The sequence below is a fragment of the Staurois parvus genome, unplaced genomic scaffold, assembly GCF_062004578.1.
Source record: "Staurois parvus isolate SC_StPar_1 unplaced genomic scaffold, SC_StPar_1.0 ptg000390l, whole genome shotgun sequence".
Taxonomy (NCBI): Eukaryota; Metazoa; Chordata; class Amphibia; order Anura; family Ranidae; genus Staurois; species Staurois parvus.
This window is the reverse complement of record NW_028318186.1, coordinates 2,707,756-2,728,160: the sequence shown is the minus strand read 5'-3', so window position 1 is coordinate 2,728,160 and position 20,405 is coordinate 2,707,756.

Sequence of the window (20,405 nt, the reverse complement as noted above, 5' to 3'; positions counted from 1 at the left end):
TGGGTCTGTTGGATTTCTATTACTCTACTACACCTGCTAGTAAATTATTTGCCATGTAGAAATATAATTTCTACCAAAAACAGTGATTGATCAGGTTAGTGATGTCTGACTGCTATTATTTTGAACACAACTGTATATATATATATATATATATATATATATATATATATATATATGTGATTTTGCGCACCTGTGCTGCCCTGTAGCAATATTTCTGCTATAGGGTGGACGGGAAGCAGACCTTTTGTTTTTATTTGTGTACAAGACTCCATACACTGGTACTTGGAATAGAGACTCTAATGATGAGCAACCATACAGTACATACTGGCTTTCTCATAAAACATTAATGCATACGGGGTTTCTCTTATGCCTTGCTTAGTGCTTGTGCTTTTTATTGCTTGGCAAGCTGGTCAAATTAGTATTTTTAACTCTGAATTTTCCAGAAAAAGGTGTATATGTGAATTCTGTGGAGGAGGTTATAGAAATAGACAAAGGCAACATTATTTGGACATTTGGAAGACATGGCAAACAAGGCCCACACTATATGCCTTGAACAACTGTCATTTACTAGGTAGAGGTCCATTCTCCCCTGGTAGTGTAACCATGGCTCTTTTCTCAGAGAATAGGTACTGGAACTCTTGCTTTCCAAATAACCCCTTGTCTCCTTGGTTCCACCCCCTACCCACCTCCCAATACAGCCCTGTTAAAGAATACTGAACCAAGTATCATTTTGTGGTGCTAAGTCATGTGTATGGAATTTGTTAATGATAACAAGAAAATCAGTAAATAAATTCACTGTGGCCAGCAACATTAGATCGCCACAGCAACAATGGACCACCTACAACAAAATACCAGCTTCCAGCAACAATAGACCACTAGCAGCAACAACATCTATGCAGAGTTAACATCAATATATTCTCCAACAGTCACCAACAATAGACCCCTCCCTACTACAGTAGATCTCTCACAGCAACACTTAATCCCCCAGCAACACAAGACCCACCCCTATCAACAATAGAGCCCCCCCCCAGTAACAATAGATCCCCCCACGAAAATAGGTCCCCTTAACCACTAGCCTACAGGGCACTTATACCCCCTTCCTGCCCAGGCCAATTTCCAGCTTTCAACACTGTTGTACTTTGAAGGACAATTGAGTGGTCTTGCAACACTGTACCCATATGAAATTTTTATCATTTTATTGTGACAGATAGAGTTTTCTTTTGGTGGTATTTAATCACCTCTGGGTTTTTTATTTTTTGCTAAACAAACCAAAAACCCTTTAAAGCCCAGCATGGTTGGTATCAGAGCCAAAGTCTTATGGGTTCCTTAAAACTGTATCTCCTGCATTATAACTTGTAGAGAACATGGAGAAGAACCAGCAAAGTACTTAGAGAAACCTCTTGTGTGGAATACTTATCTAGGACAGGTTGGCAAAGCCATTCCACAGACAACGCAGGCCATTTAAAATGATTTAACAGAATTATTATTTTTATTATGGTACAGGATTTATATACATGCCAACAGTTTGCGCAGCGCTTTACAATGTGAGGGCAGACAGTGCAGTTACAATGCAAATCAATACAGGAGGAGTCAATGTTTTTAGAAGGGCAGACCAGGACCACCAGCAGCTGGGTAACACTTACAGAAGGGATCTCAAACTCAATTTCGTCACAGGCCACATCAGCATTATGGTTGCCCTCAAAGGGCCCGTTTTATCTGTAAGAATAGATGTCTAGAGCGGGGTGCTCTGGACATCTATTGTGATGTAAGGGAGGGTGGGGGGCTCTTGGCTTCTGATGTAAGGGGTGGGGTGTAGCAAGTGTGCACACAGAGATGGATACAAACCTCCATTTTGGCAAAGGATCATCCATCTTGTACAATTATATCTTTCTTCATCCCCCTCCCTCGCTGTGGGGTGACATGTGGCCTGAGTGATGACAGAGGTCACAGGCAGCCAAAGCACAGCAGGGAGCTCTGAGCTATAAATCCCCCAATGGAACTGGGGCCTAGCTGTCTGTTGGCTGTGCAATCTGGGACATCGTAAAAGCGTAAACCAAGCCCTTCACTGAGTTCAAAGACATTCCAGAGAAGTAATAAACTAGACACCACATTCAAAATCCATTTTCCCCCTATGATTTCATATCTTGGAATATGAGAGACTTACATAAAAACCGGGCATATCGTCAGATTGGTTAAATTAATACAAATCGTTTGATATATTATATTCCCTAGCTGGAATATATAGGAGGGCAGGAAAGTATATCTCCTGAACTATTCAAGTGTATATAACATTGTTTCATCTCTAACCATTCCGCAGATGCGGCTGAGTATTAATATACTAGTGACCAGGCCGGCAAATGCCCCTAGAATAAGTTATGAATCCTAATATAAGCTACGAGGGATTTTTGTTCTAGCTTGGGTCTCCACCTACACCTCCCTCCCCAAAAAGAGACCATTGGTTCTCTGTTGTAAGTGGACACCCTGCTGAGATCCTAGAAAAGGGCTGTTACGCTTGGTTTGTGTGTGTGTGTGTGTGTGTGTGTGTGTGTGTGTGTGTGTGTGTGTGTGTAAGAAGAGTCTCCCGTTTAACATCGAAACTGACAGTGCAAGACAAGAAATCCTTGTTGGGCTCATAAGACTTGAAACTGCTTAAACCAAGGCTGACTGGCAAGTACATTAACCCTTTAAACTCCTTTCTGTTATCTCTTAGCTGTGCTATTGTTCTCTGTATATATTTATCTATGTATTGGTTACATCTTTTTTCTGTAAATATTTTTATCGCACCCTTTTGACCTTTTAGTAATAAATCTTACTTTCTGAAAGTGTTGAACTGTTTCTAGTGCCTTTAATGCAAACTACGAATTCATGCCACTGAAGAACGCTACTGTGTGTGTTTAACCCTCTGTATAACCTGCCTGCGGTGACAGTGGTATACAGACGATTATCTAACCATCATAGTGTTATTGCTGATATTGCCGAGTTTCCTCTTTCTCTGTACAAAAAGGAGGTGGTGGCAGTGTGAAGGGATAATTGCATAATTAACCTGACCCAGTAACAATCGCTCTCAGGCTGCAAGTACTCAGGTTGTGGTCCATTAGCTGGAAAATCTTTGTGCCGGGTGCAGCTGGGCGTGGCATTGTTATGCACATGACATTGTGGTTTTAGATTGGCTAGTCCTTCGGTCACGAGTTTGGTGTGAAGGACAGGGATCGTCACATGGGGTACCCCTTACATCAGAAGTCAAAAGCCCCCCACTCTCTCTTACATCACAATGCACTCCCATTACCTTGTGCTGCTGCCGGGAAGGAGCTGGGAAGCAGAAAGTGCAGGGTGAGGAGGAGAACACGAGGAGGGCTGGAGTCTGCTAAATGCTGAGACTAGGGGAAGAAGTTGCAAGGGCATGCTGTGGCTGAACAGAGAGGCACAGGATCTATAGGAGGAGCTTTGTCCTCTCTGCTGACAACTGCTGAGACAAGCTGAAGGCGGAGATGAGGGGGGTGCTGCAGCTGCATGAGAGATGCAAGAGACTCATGAGATGACCTGGTGGGCTGGATTTGGCCCCCCAGACCTTGTGTTTGACACATGTGACTTAGAGGATAGAAGCAGAGTCACGGTGTATGCCTGAATGGTCAGTGGGTTGTCAGAGCATTGCCAAGTTTGAGACAGAAGCAAAGTCGCAGGGCAGGCCAGAGTTATTAGTGGGCGGATAGTGAAGCACCAAATCAAAGACGGAATTGAGGTCAAGGAGGTGAGCCAGATCAGCATTGGGGAGGCAATATTGATGTTAAGTAGCAGAATAGGAGGTTTTAGGAGCAGGTTCGGTCCACAAAGTTGGGTCAGTAACAGCAGTTCATTCACGAGCAAAACATGAGTTGAGTCAATTCAAAAAAGAATCAGTTGACAACTGGTCAGCAATGATTCTGAGTTTACTGAGCCCTAAAGTGTTACTAAACCCAGGACTCTGCATTCACTATATCTGGTCTCCCCGGACCCTGCATTCACTATATCTGGTCTCCCTGGACCCTGCATTCACTCTATCTGGTCTCCCCGGACCCTGCATTCACTATATCTGGTCTCCCTAGACCCTGCATTCACTATATCTGGTCTCCCCGGACCCTGCATTCACTATATCTGGTCTCCCCGGACCCTGCATTCACTCTATCTGGTCTCCCCGGACTCTGCATTCACTATATCTGGTCTCCCTAGACCCTGCATTCACTATATCTGGTCTCCCCGGACCCTGCATTCACTCTATCTGGTCTCCCTGGACCCTGCATTCACTCTATCTGGTCTCCCATGGTACACATAACATGAAAATGCAATTATTTTAGTAAATATAAACTACTAAATACCTTTTCTCATCAGCAGTTAGAGCAGTCTTGTGGCGTATATCGGTGTCCAGCCCAGCACTGGGTAAAGCTTGTAGGATGAGTTTTCATTCTGCTTTAGGAGGATGCAGGACTGAACAATCCTGATTGTCCCTATGCTGATCACATACATTCTCTCAAGAGAAATAAAACTCTCTAGCTAACTCACCAAACTGAGCATGTGCAGAGTGACTTCACATGATATGTCTTATCAGGAGATAAGAGGGGGACACTGGAAGAAGGAGAGGATCAGAGAAGTCAGGATCAAACAGTGTTTTTACGCAATTCAGAGGATTAATTCCTTAGGTTTCACATTTCGTATAACAAGCATGCTTTACTGCATGTATAGACTGGTTTTACTGTTGTGGGTTTAGTAACACTGTAAATACTCTGTTTGGCATCAATGCTGATGGCAGGCATGCCCAAACATCCATATATTTGGCATTAAAGACCATTGTGAGTGTACACACTCACACTTTCACATGCGCTGATGTGTTAGTTAGCTATGTAATGGTGTGGCCAGGAAAAACTACTGCTTGTGTCCAGGATGAGATTTATATTTGTCCAACATTTAAGCAATATAAAAACTGTTTTCATTTCTGTGCTGTGTGGTGAGCTTGCTTGGCCCACAGAGGGGTTAACAAGATCAACATTGGCGTAAGGCCAATTTGGTGCCAATATTTAAAGAGGGGTCAAAATCTTTACCAAGTAATTATAGACCTGTTAGTTTAACTTCTATAGTTGGGAAGATACTGGAGAGCTTAATAAAAGACCACATAGATGAGTTCTTGCTGGAAAAAAAAAAGACAGAAATTGTCAAACAAATCTGATTTCTTTTTATGAGGAGGTGAGCAAAACCTTAGACAGAGGAGTGGCGGTGGACGTTGTATACTTGGACAGAGGGGTGGCGGTGGACGTGGTATACTTGAACAGAGGGGTGGCGGTGGACGTGGTATACTTGGACAGAGGGGTGGCGGTGGACGTGGTATACTTGAACAGAGGGGTGGCGGTGGACGTGGTATACTTGGACAGAGGGATGGAGGTGGACGTGGTATACTTGGACAGAGGGATGGCGGTGGGCGTGGTATACTTGGACAGAGGGGTGGCGGTGGACGTGGTATACTTGGACAGAGGGGTGGCGGTGGACGTGGTATACTTGGACAGAGGGGTGGCGGTGGACGTGGTATACTTGGACAGAGGGGTGGCGGTGGATGTAGTATACTTGGACAGAGGGGTGGCGGTGGACGTGGTATACTTGGAAAGAGGGGTGGTGGTGGACATGGTATACTTGGACAGAGGGGTGGTAGTGGATGTGGTATACTTGGACAGAGGGGTGGCGGTGGACGTGGTATACTTGGACAGAGGGGTGGCGGTGGACATGGTATACTTGGACAGAGGGGTGGTAGTGGATGTGGTATACTTGGACAGAGGGGTGGCGGTGGATGTAGTATACTTGGACAGAGGGGTGGCGGTGGACGTGGTATACTTGGACAGAGGGGTGGCGGTGGATGTAGTATACTTGGACAGAGGGGTGGCGGTGGACGTGGTATACTTGGAAAGAGGGGTGGTGGTGGACATGGTATACTTGGACAGAGGGGTGGTAGTGGATGTGGTATACTTGGACAGAGGGGTGTTGGTGGACGTGGTATACTTGGACAGAGGGGTGGCGGTGGACATGGTATACTTGGACAGAGGGGTGGTAGTGGATGTGGTATACTTGGATTTTGCAAAAGTGTTTGACACAGTTCCCCACACACAGCTAATGTGTGATGTAAAGTCTACAGGCTTGGAAAAATCTGTATGTAAATGGTTAGAAAACTGGCTAAAAGATCGTATTCAGAGAGTAGTGGTTAATGATTCATACTCTGAATGGTCTAGGGGTGTCAGTGGTGTACCCCAAGGTTCAGTGTTGGGACCCTTACTTTTTAATATATTTATAAACAATATAGGGTCTGAGATTAAAAATCCCATTTCAGTCTTTGCAGATGACACCAAGCTGTGCAGTGGAATAACGTCCTTACAGGATATCTTCAATTTACAAGCCGACCTCAATGCTCTGTTTAATTGGGCAACTATGTGGCAAATGAGGTTTAATGTTGATAAATGTAAGGTTCTGCACTTGGGGGCTAAGAATATGCATGCATCATACATACTAGGGGGGGTACAACTGGGGGAATCAATGGTGGAGAAGGATCTGGGGGTTCTGGTAGATCACAAGCTTAATAATGACATGCAATGCCAAGCTGCGGTTTCTAAAGCGAGTAAAATCCTCTCTTGTATTAAAAGAGGTATAGACTCCAGAGAGAGAGATATCATATTACCCCGGTACAAATCATTAGTAACACCTCATCTGGAATATGCAGTTCAGTTTTGAGCACCAATTCACAAAAAGAACATTGGGGAACTGGAGAAAGTACAGAGAAGGGCAACCAAACTGATAAGAAGCATGGAGGAGCTCAGCTATGAGGAAAGATTAGAGGAACTGAATTTATTCTCTCTTGAGAAGAGGAGATTAAGGAGGGATATGATCAACATGTATAATACATCAGTGGTTCATATAGTGAACTCGGTGTAGAGTTATTCACCCTGAGGTCATCACAGAGGACAAGGGGGCACGCTTTACATCTGGAGGAAAAGAGATTTAATCTCCAAACATGGAAAGGTTTTTTCACAGTAAGAGCTGTGAAAATGTGGAATAGACTCCCTCAAGAGTTGGTTCTGGCCAGCTCAGTGGATTGCTTTATAAAAAACCTGGATTCTTTCTTAGATACACAGAATATAACTGGTTACTATTTATAGGTAAAGTTGATCCATCGAATATCCGATTGCCTCTCGGGGGATCAGGAAGGAATTGTTTCCCCTACAGGAGCAAATTGGATTATGCTTAGCTGGGTTTTTGCTTTCCGCTGGATCAACTGTGGGTGTAGGATTATAGCTTTTTTTTCTTTTTCAATGGTTGAACTGGATAGACTTTTGTCTTTTTTCAGCCAGACTAACTATGTAACTATGTAACTGAAGCAAGTCTGAGTACTCTGGACTCTAACCCCACTTAGGGGCTGCTTACAACAGATTTACTGCAGGAGACAGGCCCCACTGTGCCGGATCACAAACATGTACAGTACGTGACCCAGCATTTCCAAGTAGGGGGTGCTCACAGAAGCTGATGTCATTCGCTACAGCATAAGCCGATCAGTCGATCAATGACTTATGCCCGGGACCCATTGATCTGCTGAGCGAATGACAGATGAGAGCCCTAAGGTGGTAAACAACACAGGGCTCTCTACAGAGAGCAGCAATGTGGCTGTAATTTTTCTCCCTGCGAAGCAGGGAAATAAAACCCATTGCTTAGTACATGAATCCCACTTTACACTTGTTAGGCACACAGTTAACCCTTTGATTTCACCTAGATGTTAACCCCATCCTAGTGTCATTAGTACAGGGACAGTGTATATTATTAGCACTGATCACTGCATTAGTGTCACTGGTGATGTCACTGTCAGTTAGCCAGTTCCCACAAAGTGTCAGTTAGTTTCAGATTGCTCGCTGCACTATCACAGTCCCACTGTAAGCTGCTGATTAACACTATAACTAGTATAAAATATAAATCAATAAATCAATAATCCAGTATTAGCACCATCATATAGACACAATACCTTTCATGCAAACCAATTAATAACACTTATTGGGATTCTTTTTTTTTTACTAAAGACATGTAGCAGAATATACTATATTTTGACCTTATTTTATGACATTTTTTTTATTAGATATGTTTTATAGCAGAAAGTAAAAAAATATTGTCTTGTTTTTTTTTTTTAAATGTTCAGTCTTTTTTTATTTTATAATAAAAAATAAAAAAACCCAGTGGTGATCAAATACCGCCAAAAGAATGCTCTATTTATTTGAATAAATTTCATGTGAGTATAGAGTTGACAGCGCAAAAACCAGTTAACCACTCCCTGTCCGGACACTTTTACCCCCTTCCTGTCCAGGGCAATTTTCAGCTTTCAGCGCTATCACACTTTGAATGACAATTGTGCGGTCATGCAATACTGTACCCATATGAATTTTTTACCATTTTTTTGAGACAGATAAACTTTATTTTGGTGGTATTTATTCACCACTGGGATTTTTATTTTTTTTGCTATGTAAATGAAAACGTCAAAAAATTTTGAAAAAAAGTGTTTTTCTTATAAAATTTTGCAAATAAATAATTTTTCATCATAAATCTTGACCAAAATGTATTCCATTATATTTTTAGTAAAAAAAAAATAAGCCAAATTAGTTTATAACCAAAAATTATAATTTTTAAACTTTTTTTTTTACATTTTTATTTTATTTTTTTATATTATTATTTATTTATATATATTTTTTACATACTGTCACCCTAGCAGTACAGTGTCACCATGGTGACACTGTACTACTTGTGGGGGGTGATGAAGATTTTTTTTTTTTTTTTTACAGTGATTGCTTTTACACCCATATAGGATGTAAAAGCAATCATTTCTCTTTCTCTCTGTCTGCATTCTTGCAGCCATTGAGAAATACTCAGTGAGCTGTGATTGGTCACACCTTGTCACATGGTACAAGGCTGTTGTGAATAGCCTTGTACCATGTGACCTCTGTGATCATTCACAGATTTCACACGTAGTAAGCAATGATGTCACAAGTGACATCTTGCTTACTACTTTGCATGTGATCACTGATTGGCCAATCGGTGATCACATGATCGGGACCTCGTATAGAGGTCCCGTCCGACGATCGGTGTTTCACTGTGTCCGGAGGACACAGCGGGCACCGGATCGCGGTGCTGCGCGCTCCCAAGGAATGCGCACAGCTAGAAAAGGCAGGTGCCGTTTATGAACGGCAACCCGCCCCTGGAGTGCTACCGCCCTGCCGTTTATAAACAGCAGGCGGACGGCAAGTGGTTAAAGTGTGGAGTAGCAAAAAATGGTCAAGAAGAAGGTAAAACCTTCCAAAGCTTAAGTGGATAAAACTACCAGGCTGCTTAGAGAGGATGACTAGGGACTATGATTAGTTCTGTGTGACAGTTATGTGCCTGGGCAGCAGTAGGTTGCTCCAGGACAGGTAGTTGGGTTGCAATGTTTGTAGGCAGCCACCCAACATGATAAGGGTTTATTTTGTTTTGTTTTTGTTTTTATTTTGTTATATTGATGCCTGTACTTTGTGACACAGACTATATAAATAAAACACGTGTGTTTCACCAAAATCCAGCTGTCTGCTGTGCCTTTTCACCGTGCTGTAAACTCATCCAGGAAGTCACGTACAACCCTCTGCTGAGCTAATTCCTCACAATGGAAATTCCTTGGCAAATCCTTTACTGCTGTCCATGCCAGGATGGAAGAGGAACCCCCAACATACCATTTCATCTCTTGCAAAAATTGTTTGCACCATAAGAATTCCAGTTTCAAAACAGTAAAAATACATTTGATAAGAAATACATTTGATTTTGCCCTGTGAGCACATTAGTCTTTTGTCTAGGGGCTGCACTATTCAAGGGAGTAGGTGGCGATTTTTTGGGTTTCACAATTTTTCCAGTATTAATAATACTGACAGAGAGTTAAGTAGAGGAGAATTAATTTGTGTGATCCCCAGATACTAATTTATAGTGGCTGTGCTCATAGTGCCCAGGGCAATAACAGATCAGGTTACAGCTATAATTGAGAGGAAAGTTCTATACACATGTGACCTCTGGCTTTGAGAGCCGGCTGGAAGGATATGAATGAGCCACTCAGAATCTAATGGAAAGCAGTGGGGTGCACTAAGCAGGAACACAGCCCACCAGCAGGTCTGTCATTCCTTTACCTGTTTTTCAAGTCTACTCCTCTTATGTCGAGTTTGGACAAAGTGATCTACTGTCTGCCAGGTAGCAAGCAGGGGAGGTTCATACAATCCAATGGTTAAAATCACACAAGTATATACAGAACCCAGGGATTAGATGAAGAAATGTCAGCTAGATGCAGTACCAGAGGGGTAACAGGATCCAAACTAGGCATTTGAGCCCAGAATGGAATCATAAATGGGAAAAAGAGAATTTTAGAGTTTTCGTTTCCCTACAAAATTTGTGCAATAGGTGTGAGATTTTGGTAAAATGCATTGGAGTCAGTAGGGAAAACAAAATGAAAGCGGTTTTTGGTGTTTTATACGGCTGCAGTGGGCTTTAAATGGTTCCTCAGGGTAACAGAAGCTCCTTTTGACTATCATGGACCTGTTCTTGTGCCAGAAAATGGCCCCTTATTTGTATTATTATTTTATGCTTCCTTCACAGAAATAAAGGTAAACTGACAGTGAAAAGGCAGGCGGTACACAAATGACAATCAAAAACACAAAAAAAAGGGAAAATAAAAGAAGAAAAAACCTCAACATAGTCTAAATAAAGAAATAGGCATCATTCAGGATTTTCATTTTTGTACTTTATGTTTCTGGATATTTAACCACTTAATGACTCCCTACAGTATACAGTCAAGGTCAAAATTATAGGCACCCCTGCATTTCTGTCAGATAATGCACCACTTCGCTCAGAACATTGTTGCAATTACAAATGTTTTGGCATTTCACTGTTTATTTCTTTTGTTTGTATTGGGATGACACAAAAAAGTGGAGAAACAAAAAGACAAATCTGACACATTTCACGCAAACCCCCAAAAATTAACTGGACAAAATTGTAGGCACCCTCAATTTAATCGATTGCTTCCTGTAACCAACAATGAGTTTTTTACACCTCTCTACTGGAATTTTGGAACACTCTTCTTTCGCCAACTGCTCCAAATCTCTCAGATTGGAAGGGTTCCTTTTCCCAACTGCTGTTCTGAGATCTCTCCACAGGAGCTCTATGGGATTGAGATCGGGACTCATTGCTGGCCAGTTCAGTACTCTCCAGCGCTTTGTCTGAAACCATTTCTGGGGGCTTTTTGATGTGTGCTTTGGGTCATTGTCCTGCTGATGGAAGACTCCAGACCTCTGTCAGAGACCCGACTTTCTGACACTGGGCCTTACATTGCACCCCAGAATTCTTTGGTAGTCTTTAGATTTCATGATGCCATGCACACGGTCAAGACATCCAGTGCCTGAAGCAGCAAAGCAACCCCAAAACATCAGTGACCCTCCACCATATTTGACTGTAGGGACTGGATTCTCTTCTTTAACCACCTCCCGGCTGCCATGTAAGGTAATGATGGGGGGGTGGCAATTCTCTTGTTCTGGGAAGACGTCCTCCCACTTTAACCGCGCGTGCATGCCCTCGGGGGGCACGCGGCGATTGGCGGTGCGCTGTGTCACTGAGACACAGCGGATCACCGATCACTGTAAAGAGCCGATGATGTCAGCTGTGTCATGTGACAGAGGCTGATCACATGTAAATAGGAAATGTCAGTTATCAGCAGTCCTCTCCTCCCGCTGACAGCTCGTCAGGAGAGCTGGTAATCCGCATTACTCAGAGCGGACATCTACACTGATCATAAGGGCACTTATGATCAGTGTAGCCCCATCAGTGTCACCTGTCAGTGCCCATCAATGCCACCTGTAAGTGCCCATCAATGCCATATACCAGTGCACATCTGTGCACATCAATGCCACATATCAGTGCCCATCAGAGCTTCCTTTCAGTGCCGCCTATAAGTGCCAGTCAATGTCGCCTATCAGTGCCACTAATCAGTGCCGCCTATCAGTGCCCATCAGTGCTGCCTCTCAGTGCCCATCAGCGCTGCCTATCAGTGCTTGTCAGTGCCGCCTAACAGTTCCAATCAGTACTGTCTAACAGTTCCAATCAGTGCCACATATTAGTACCAGTCAGTGCCACCTATCAGAACCACCTATCAGTGCCCATCAGTGCCGCCTATCAGTGCCATATATGAGTGCTGCCTTTCAGTGCCCTTCAGTGAGACCTGTCAGTACCCACAAATGATGCCTGTAAACGCCCATCAGTGGCACCTATCAGTGTCACATATCAGTGCCGCCTATCAGTGCTCATCACTGCAGTCTCATTAGCGCTTATCAGTAAAGGAGAAAAATTACTTATTTACAAAATTTTATAAAAGAAACTAAGAAAAACCTTTTTAAAAAATGTTTTTGTCTTTTTTAGTTGGTTTTTTTTAGCAAAAAATAAAAAAACCCAGTGGTGATTAAATACCACCAAAAGAAAGCTCTATCTGTATAAAAAAAAATAAAAATTTTGTTTGGGTGTAGTGTTGCATGACCGCGCAATTGTCATTCAAAGTGTGACAGCGCTGATAGCTGAAAATTGGTCTGGGCAGGAAGGGGGTAAAAGTGCCCGGTAGGCAAGTGGTTAAAGGCCTCATTTGTTTTTCTGAAAACAGCAGAATGATGGGCTTTACCAAAAAGCTATCATTTTGTTTTGCCTGTCCACAGCACATTCTCCAAAAAGGATTTTGGCTTCCTCAGGTAAGTTTTGGAAAACTCCAGTCTGGATTTGTTATGTTTCTGTGTCAGCAGTGGGGTCCTCCTGAGTCTCCTACCATAGCATCCTTTTTCATTCAGATGGCGATGTTTAGTGCGAGCTGACGCAGTTGTACCCTGTGCCTGAAGGTCAGCTTGTCTGGAAGATGATCGAGGTTCTTTATCCACCATTCAAACAATCCTTCCTTGTAATCTTTGATCAAGTTTTTCTCTTTCGTCCACATCCAGGGATATTAGCTACAGTGCCATGGGCTGTACACTTCTTCACAATGTTGTGCACAGTGGACACAGGAACATTAAGATCTGTTAATTCATACAGGTGAGTTTAATTACAAATTACAGGAACATCACAAACGTGGAATGCAATTATTTCTTACAATTTTGAGAAGGTGCCAATAATTTTGTGCAGTCGACTTTTGGGGTTTTGCGTGGAACGTGTCAGATTTGGCTTTTTGTTTCTCCACTTTTTTGTGTGATACCAATACAAACAAAAGAAATAAACATGAGAATGGCTAAAGATTTGTAATTGCAACAATTTTCTGGGTGAAGTGGTGCATTTTCTGAAAGAAATGCAGGGGTGCCAATATTTTTTGGCCTGGACTTTATATGCTGAGGGCGGGGGGCCCTGCTGCGCTGGATGACATGTACGTGATCCAGAATTTCCGGGTATAAGGCTCGCACCCTCCCTGCCCAATCTGTGCTGTCATGCGGTGCAGCTTAAGTCATTCAGCAGGTCCCGTCCAATGATTTATGGCCGGGACCAGCCGATCAGTTTAGCAAATCACAGCACAGAGCCCTGTGTTTAGGGCTCAGCACACTGAGCAGCGGTGATCTGTTAGATCTGTTAGTAAATTGTCATTAGTGCAGTGACAGTGTACAGCAGGGGCAGACTGACAACTCATGGGGCCCCCCCGGGCAATAGGGGATCATGGGGCCCCTGTGTCCTTGCCCAAACTCAAAAAAGCCTATGAAAAAGGTACCAGGAGCATCTCATGGGGCCCCCTACTGACCATGGGCCCTCGGGCACTGCCCGAGTTTCCAAATGGTCAGTCCGCCCCTGGTGTACAGTATTAGCACTGATCACTGTATTAGTGTCCCTATTAATGTTGTGTCCCTCCCAGCCAGTGTCAGCTAGTGCCGGATTGCCCACCACACTATAAGTCACTGATTGCCGCAATTACCAGTAGCATCATAGCTGTGTAAATTACAGTATATTTACCATAGTGTGTAGATGCTATAAAATCCACACAACCAATTAATATACACTTATGGGGATGTTTATTTATAGAAGACATATAGCAGAATACATTTTGGCCGACATTTATGAAGAAATTAGATTTTTTTATTTTTTATATTGGATATATTTTAGAACAAAAAGTAGAAAATATCTTCACGGACTGAGATTGAGCTCTGCAGTAATTTTTGCAGCAGTTGTTTTCCTATTCCGGGTCACAATCCTGCACAATGTCCTTTTGTCTCTTTCGGTCAGTTGACCATGTCGACCGCGCTTATGCTTGTCAAACGACGATTTCCCAGAAACTATATAAGTCGTCATAACCTTTGATACCGTACCTCGTGACACGGCAAATAAATCGTCAACTTCAGTCACAGAGGCATCAACAATTTGCCCTTTTTCAAGCTCAGTAAGCTCTGATGTGACTCCATATTACTAGCAGCGTGTGCAGTGAATGTGGAAAGTGAGGCTTCAAACCTGTTAGCTAGGTGTCTCATCACACAGCGGGAGCAAAAGTACATTATATCACTTCCGCTTTCAACGCAAAATCCGTTGTCACTTTCACACCTGTAAATCATGTTTTGTTTCCATACTTTTTGTCTAACCCCTGTAATTAGGTTGAAAAAAGGCTATCTGGTTCAACCAATAGAAAAAAAGAAATAGATAGAAAACCTTCATATACAGAATCCTATACCCACAGCTGATCCAGAGGAAACAAAAACAAATGATTCAATTTGCTCCAGTGGGAAAAAAATAAATGATTTCCTGATTCCCCATGCAATTAGATATTCCCTGGATCAATAATCTCTGCAATTATTACCCATAAATGTTAATATCCAGTTATATTTTGTTCATTTAGGAACCCATCCAGCTCTATTTAACACAATCTACTGAGCTGGCCAGAGCTAGTTTGTGGGAGAGTCTGTTCCACATTTTCACAGCTCTTACTGTAAAGAAGCCTTTCCATATATTCCTCCAGACGTAAAGCGTGCCCCCTTGTCCTCCAATGACCTTACAGTGAATAATTCTACAGCAGGATCACTATATGAACCACTTGTATATTTATACATGGTGATCATATCCACGCTGCTCGCCTCTTCTCAGCAGAGAATAAATTCAGTCTAGAGCAGAGGTCTCCAAACCTTTTAGTATGAGGGCCACATCATATATTTTCTAAATATTTATGGGCCAAAAAAAACTCATCAGAGTCCACTCTTACCATCATGGTCACCATCAGAGATCCCCCCTTACATCAGGATCACCATCAGAGTTCCCACTTACTTTAGAGTCCCCATTAGAATCCTCTCTTACATCAGGGTCCCCACCAGAGTCCATCCTTACATCAGAGTCTATATCACAGTTCCCTCTTACATCAGGATCTTCATCAGAGTCCCCTTTTACATTGGGGTCCCTATCAGAGTTCCCCCTTACATCAGAGTCACTTACAGAATCCACTCTTACATCAGGGTCCCCATCAGAGTCCATCCTTACATGAGCATCCCTATCAGAGTCCATCCTTACATCAGAGTCCCCTCTTACATAAGGGTCCCCACCAAAGTCTATCCTTACATCAGAGTCTCTATCGCAGTCTCCTTTTACATCAGGTTCTTCATCAGAGTCCCCTTTTACATCAGGGTCCCTATCAGAGTTCCCCCTTACATCAGAGTCCCTATCAGAATCCACTCTTACATCAGGGTCCCCATCAGAGTCCATCCTTACATCAGCATCCCTATCAGAGTCCATCCTTACATCAGAGTCCCTATCAGAGTCCCCTCTTACATCAGGGTTCTCATCAGAGTCCCTCCTTACATCAGAGTCCCTATCAGACTCCCCTCTTACATGAGAGTCCCTCATTGCATCAGAGTCCCCATCAGAATCCCCTCTTACATCAGGATCCCCATCAGAGTCCATCCTTACATCAGCATCCCTATCAGAGTCCCCTCTTACATCAGGGTTCTCATCAGAGTCCCTCCATACATCAGAGTCCCCATCAGAATCCCCTGTTACATCAGGGTCCCCATCAGAGTAGCCTCTTACATCAGGGTCCCCAGCAGAGTCGCCTCTTACATGAGGGTCCCCATCAGAGTTCCACCGTACATCAAAGTCCCCATCAGAGTTCCACCGTACATCAAAGTCCCCATCAGAATCCCCCCTTTTATCAGGGTTCTCATCAGAGGCCTCTCTTACATCAGGGTCCCCTCCTACATCAGGGTCCCACATCAGAGTTCCCCCTTACATCAGCGTCTCCATCAGAATCCCCTCTTTTATCAGAGTGCTCATCAGAGTCCCCTCTTACATCGCAGTCCCCATCAGAGCCTCCATTTACAGCAGGGTCCCCACCAGAGTCACCTCTTACATCAGGGTCCCTATCAGAGTCTCCATTTACATCAGGGTCTACATTAGAGTCCCCTCATAAATCAGGGTCCCCATCAGAGTTCCCCTTTACATCAGAATCCCCTGTTACATGTGGGGGTGGGGATTGAAGTGGAGACCATTGGCAGATTAAATCTTGTAGTGGGCTATAGTGTATGTGGAATGCAGGCCATAGTTTGGAGACCCCTGGTCTAGGTTATGGAGGTGAAGAGAGAGGGGAGGTGTACTGTAGTTCTAACATACTTCCTAGGGTAACACTGCTGCTACTCCTTCAATAGAATACACTGAGTGAGTGTTGTCACCAGGGGCGGACTGACCATTTGGAAACTCGGGCAGTGCCTGAGGGCCCGGGGTCAGTAGGGGGCCCCATGAGATGCCCCTGGTACCTTTTTCATAGGCTTTTTTGAGTTTGGGCAAGGACACAGGGGCCCCATGATCCCCTATTGCCCGGGGGGCTCCAAGAGTTGTCAGTCCACCCCTGGTTGTCACCCTATGGCAGGAAGTGTTTTACTGGCAGGATCACCAGGTGCAAATTTAATAAGGATAAAATAAAGAAAACAACTGCAGCCCCCGTATCTGATGACTAGTACGCTGCAATCTAATACATTTTCTTCATGAGTTTAGAAGCACCACATGGCTATCTGTTTATATGGAGAAGGGAAAAACTACCAGATGCTCCTGATGCAGGTTACTGGGAAAGGATAATGATTGGACAAGATCTGCAACCTATTCATTCACCTTAGGAGCGGTCACCCGGCTGGCATCTGCTCCTGCCATATACTGTATATGACATTGTTGCTTGGTGCTGCTAAAAACTGCTAACCAGGACAGCTGTCACCGTGCCACATCATATGTACGGATGGCTTAAACCCCTCTTAAACGTTTGGCCAAAAATACTTTTCAATACAATCTGTCTTCTATTTTCATTTCAATTTCACCTCATTGTTAAATTCTTCTACCAACCTCAATGGATGCAGATTTAAAGTTAATTACACGCTAAATATAATTTGCAATAATCCTTTCATCAGCGATGCAAATTCATGTGACACAATAGTACAGAAACAAGAAAGAAAATAATCTGTACACAACTATCTCTTCTAATTGCACTGCTTTAGCAATTGAACTTTGTGACATAGAATTTAGGCTGCATTAAAATAAAATGTACAAGTATTTAGTGGCTAATCCTTTTTAAGTATTTTAATGCCTAATGAAGAGTTATTGAAGGGAGAAAAGGCATATGCTCTTTCCGTTAGAGCTTGCCTGCAGGCGGAGATTGGACAGCTTGGATGATATTAATTAATATTTCAGGGCTTTGTATTTGGCGCGCTCATGTGACACGTGGTGTGGGAAGAACAGCTACACACCAGATCCACTTCTCTCTCTACGCTCTGCACCCATGCACTGGATACCCCCAGCTAATCCTCCTTAGATGGGACGTTTTGGGGGGATACAGTTTGTTATTTTGTTTTATTTTTGCAGTATTAGCTGTTTAAACTTTATTTTCTGATGAATCCTTTATACAGTTATGATGATTTGTTTGTATTAAGAGTAAAAAGTTTGACAAATACTTTGTTTCAACTCCAGAAATGATAAGATCTTGTTTTATACTGTATATATCTACATCTACAGGATAGATATATATATAGATAGATAGATAGATAGATAGATAGATAGATAGATAGATAGATATTACATAGATAGATAGATAGATAGATAGATAGATAGATAGATAGATAGATAGATTGATAGAAAGTAATAAAAAGTAAATTATTATTTTAAAAAAAATGATATATGTGTGTGTAATTTATTAATATAAAATAAATGTTATAAAAAAGTAAATTGTTATTTAAAAAATATATATATATGTGTGTGTGTGTGTGTGTGTGTGTGTAATTTATTCATATAAAATAAATGTAAATTTATTTTATCATATAAAAAAAGTAAATTATTATTTAAACAATTATAATATCTTATGTGTGTGTATACTGTGTATATATATATATATTTATTTATTTCATGTACTTATATAGCGCCGTCAATTTACACAGTGCTTTACATATATATATTCTACATTCACATCAGTCCCTAACCCTCAAGGGGTGTACAATCTAAGGTCCCTAACTTACATTCATACATACACATGCCTGATTTTTCACCAAAGCTCCCAATAGGGCTCCTAAAAAAGTGTAAAAAATCATAAAATATAATATTGTAAAAAAATAAATAAAATTGTAAAAATCTGACACAGTTCACTGCTTTACTGACATCGTCCTCTGCCCTACTGACACTGTCCAGTGCTCTACTGACACGTCCACTGCTCTACTGACACCACCTATGTTTTAATTTTATATATATATATATATATATATATATATATATGTATACAGTATATATATATATAGATAATATTTTTTGTGAGTAATTTCTAAATTAAAAAAAAAGGTAATAAAAATATACATATATATATATTTCATATATCCATAAAATAGTTGCAGCATTAAATATACAGTTGCAAGAAAAAGTATGTGAACCCCTTGGGGTTACGTGGCGTTTTGCATGAATTGGGCATAAAATGTGCTCTGAACGTCATCTAAGTCACAACAATAGAAGAACACAGTCTGCTGAACATAATACTACACAAACATTATATGTTGCCATGGTTTAATTGCACATAACATGTGAACATTCACAGTGCAGGGAGGAAAAAGTATGTGAACCTTTGGACTTAATAACTGGTTGACCCTCCTTGGGCAGGAATAACCTCAACCAAACGTTTCCTGTAGTTGCAGATCAGACCTGCACAACGATCTGGAGTCATTTTGGACCACTCCTCTTCACTAAACTGTTTCAGTGTAGCAATATTCTTGGGATGTCTGGTGTGAATCGCTCTCTTAAGGTCATGCCACAGCATTTCAATCGGGTTGAGGTCAGGACTCTGACTGGGCCACTCCAGAAGGCGTATTCTGTGCTGTTGCAGCCATTGTTTTGTTGAATTACTTGTATGCTTTGGGTCATTGTCCTGTTGCATCACCCATCCTCTGCGGAGCTTCAGTTGGCGGACAGATGGTCCTACGTTTTCCTGCAAAATTTATTGATAAACTCTGGAATTCATTTTCCCATCAATGACAACAATCCGTCCAGGCCCTGAGGCAGCAAAGCAGCCCAAAACCATGATGCTCCCTCCGCCATGTTTCACAGTGGGGATGAGGTTTTGATGTTGGTGTGCTGTGCCTTTTTTTTCTCCACACATAGTGTTGTGTGTTCTTCCCAAACAACTCAATCTTGGTTTCATCTGTCCACAGTCTATTTTGCCAGTAGTGCTGTGGAACATCCAGGTGCTCTTTTGCAAACTTCAAAGGTGCTGCAATATTCTTTTTGGACAGCAATGGGTTCCTCTGTGGTGTCCTCCCATGTACTCCATTCTTGTTTAATGTTTTCCTTATTGTAGATGTGTCAACAAAAATGTTAGCATGTGCCAGAGATTTCTGTAGGTCTTTAGCTGACACTCTGGGATTCTTCTTTACCTAATGCAGCATTCTGCGCTGTGCTCTTGCAGTCATTTTTACAGGACGACCACGTCTAGGGAGAGTAGCAACAGTGCTAAACTTTCTCCATTTGTAGACAGTCTGTCTTACCGTGGACACATGAACATCAAGGCTTTTGGAGATACTTTTGTAACCCTTTCCAGCGTCATGCAAGTCAACAATTCTTGATCGTAGGTCTTCTGAGAGCTCTTTTCTGCGAGGCATGGTTCACATCAGACAGTGCTTCTTGAAACCAGTAAACCCAAAACAGGTGTGTGTTTTTTAAGGGCAGGACAGCTGTCAGCAACACATCCAATATCATCACACTGATTGGAGTCAAGGTTGGCTCACTCCTGGCTCCAATTAGCTCTGGGAGAAGTCATTAAGCTAGGGCCTCACATACTTTTTCCTCCCTGCACTGTGAATGTGTACATGTTATGTGCAATTAAACCATGGCAACATCTAATGTTTGTG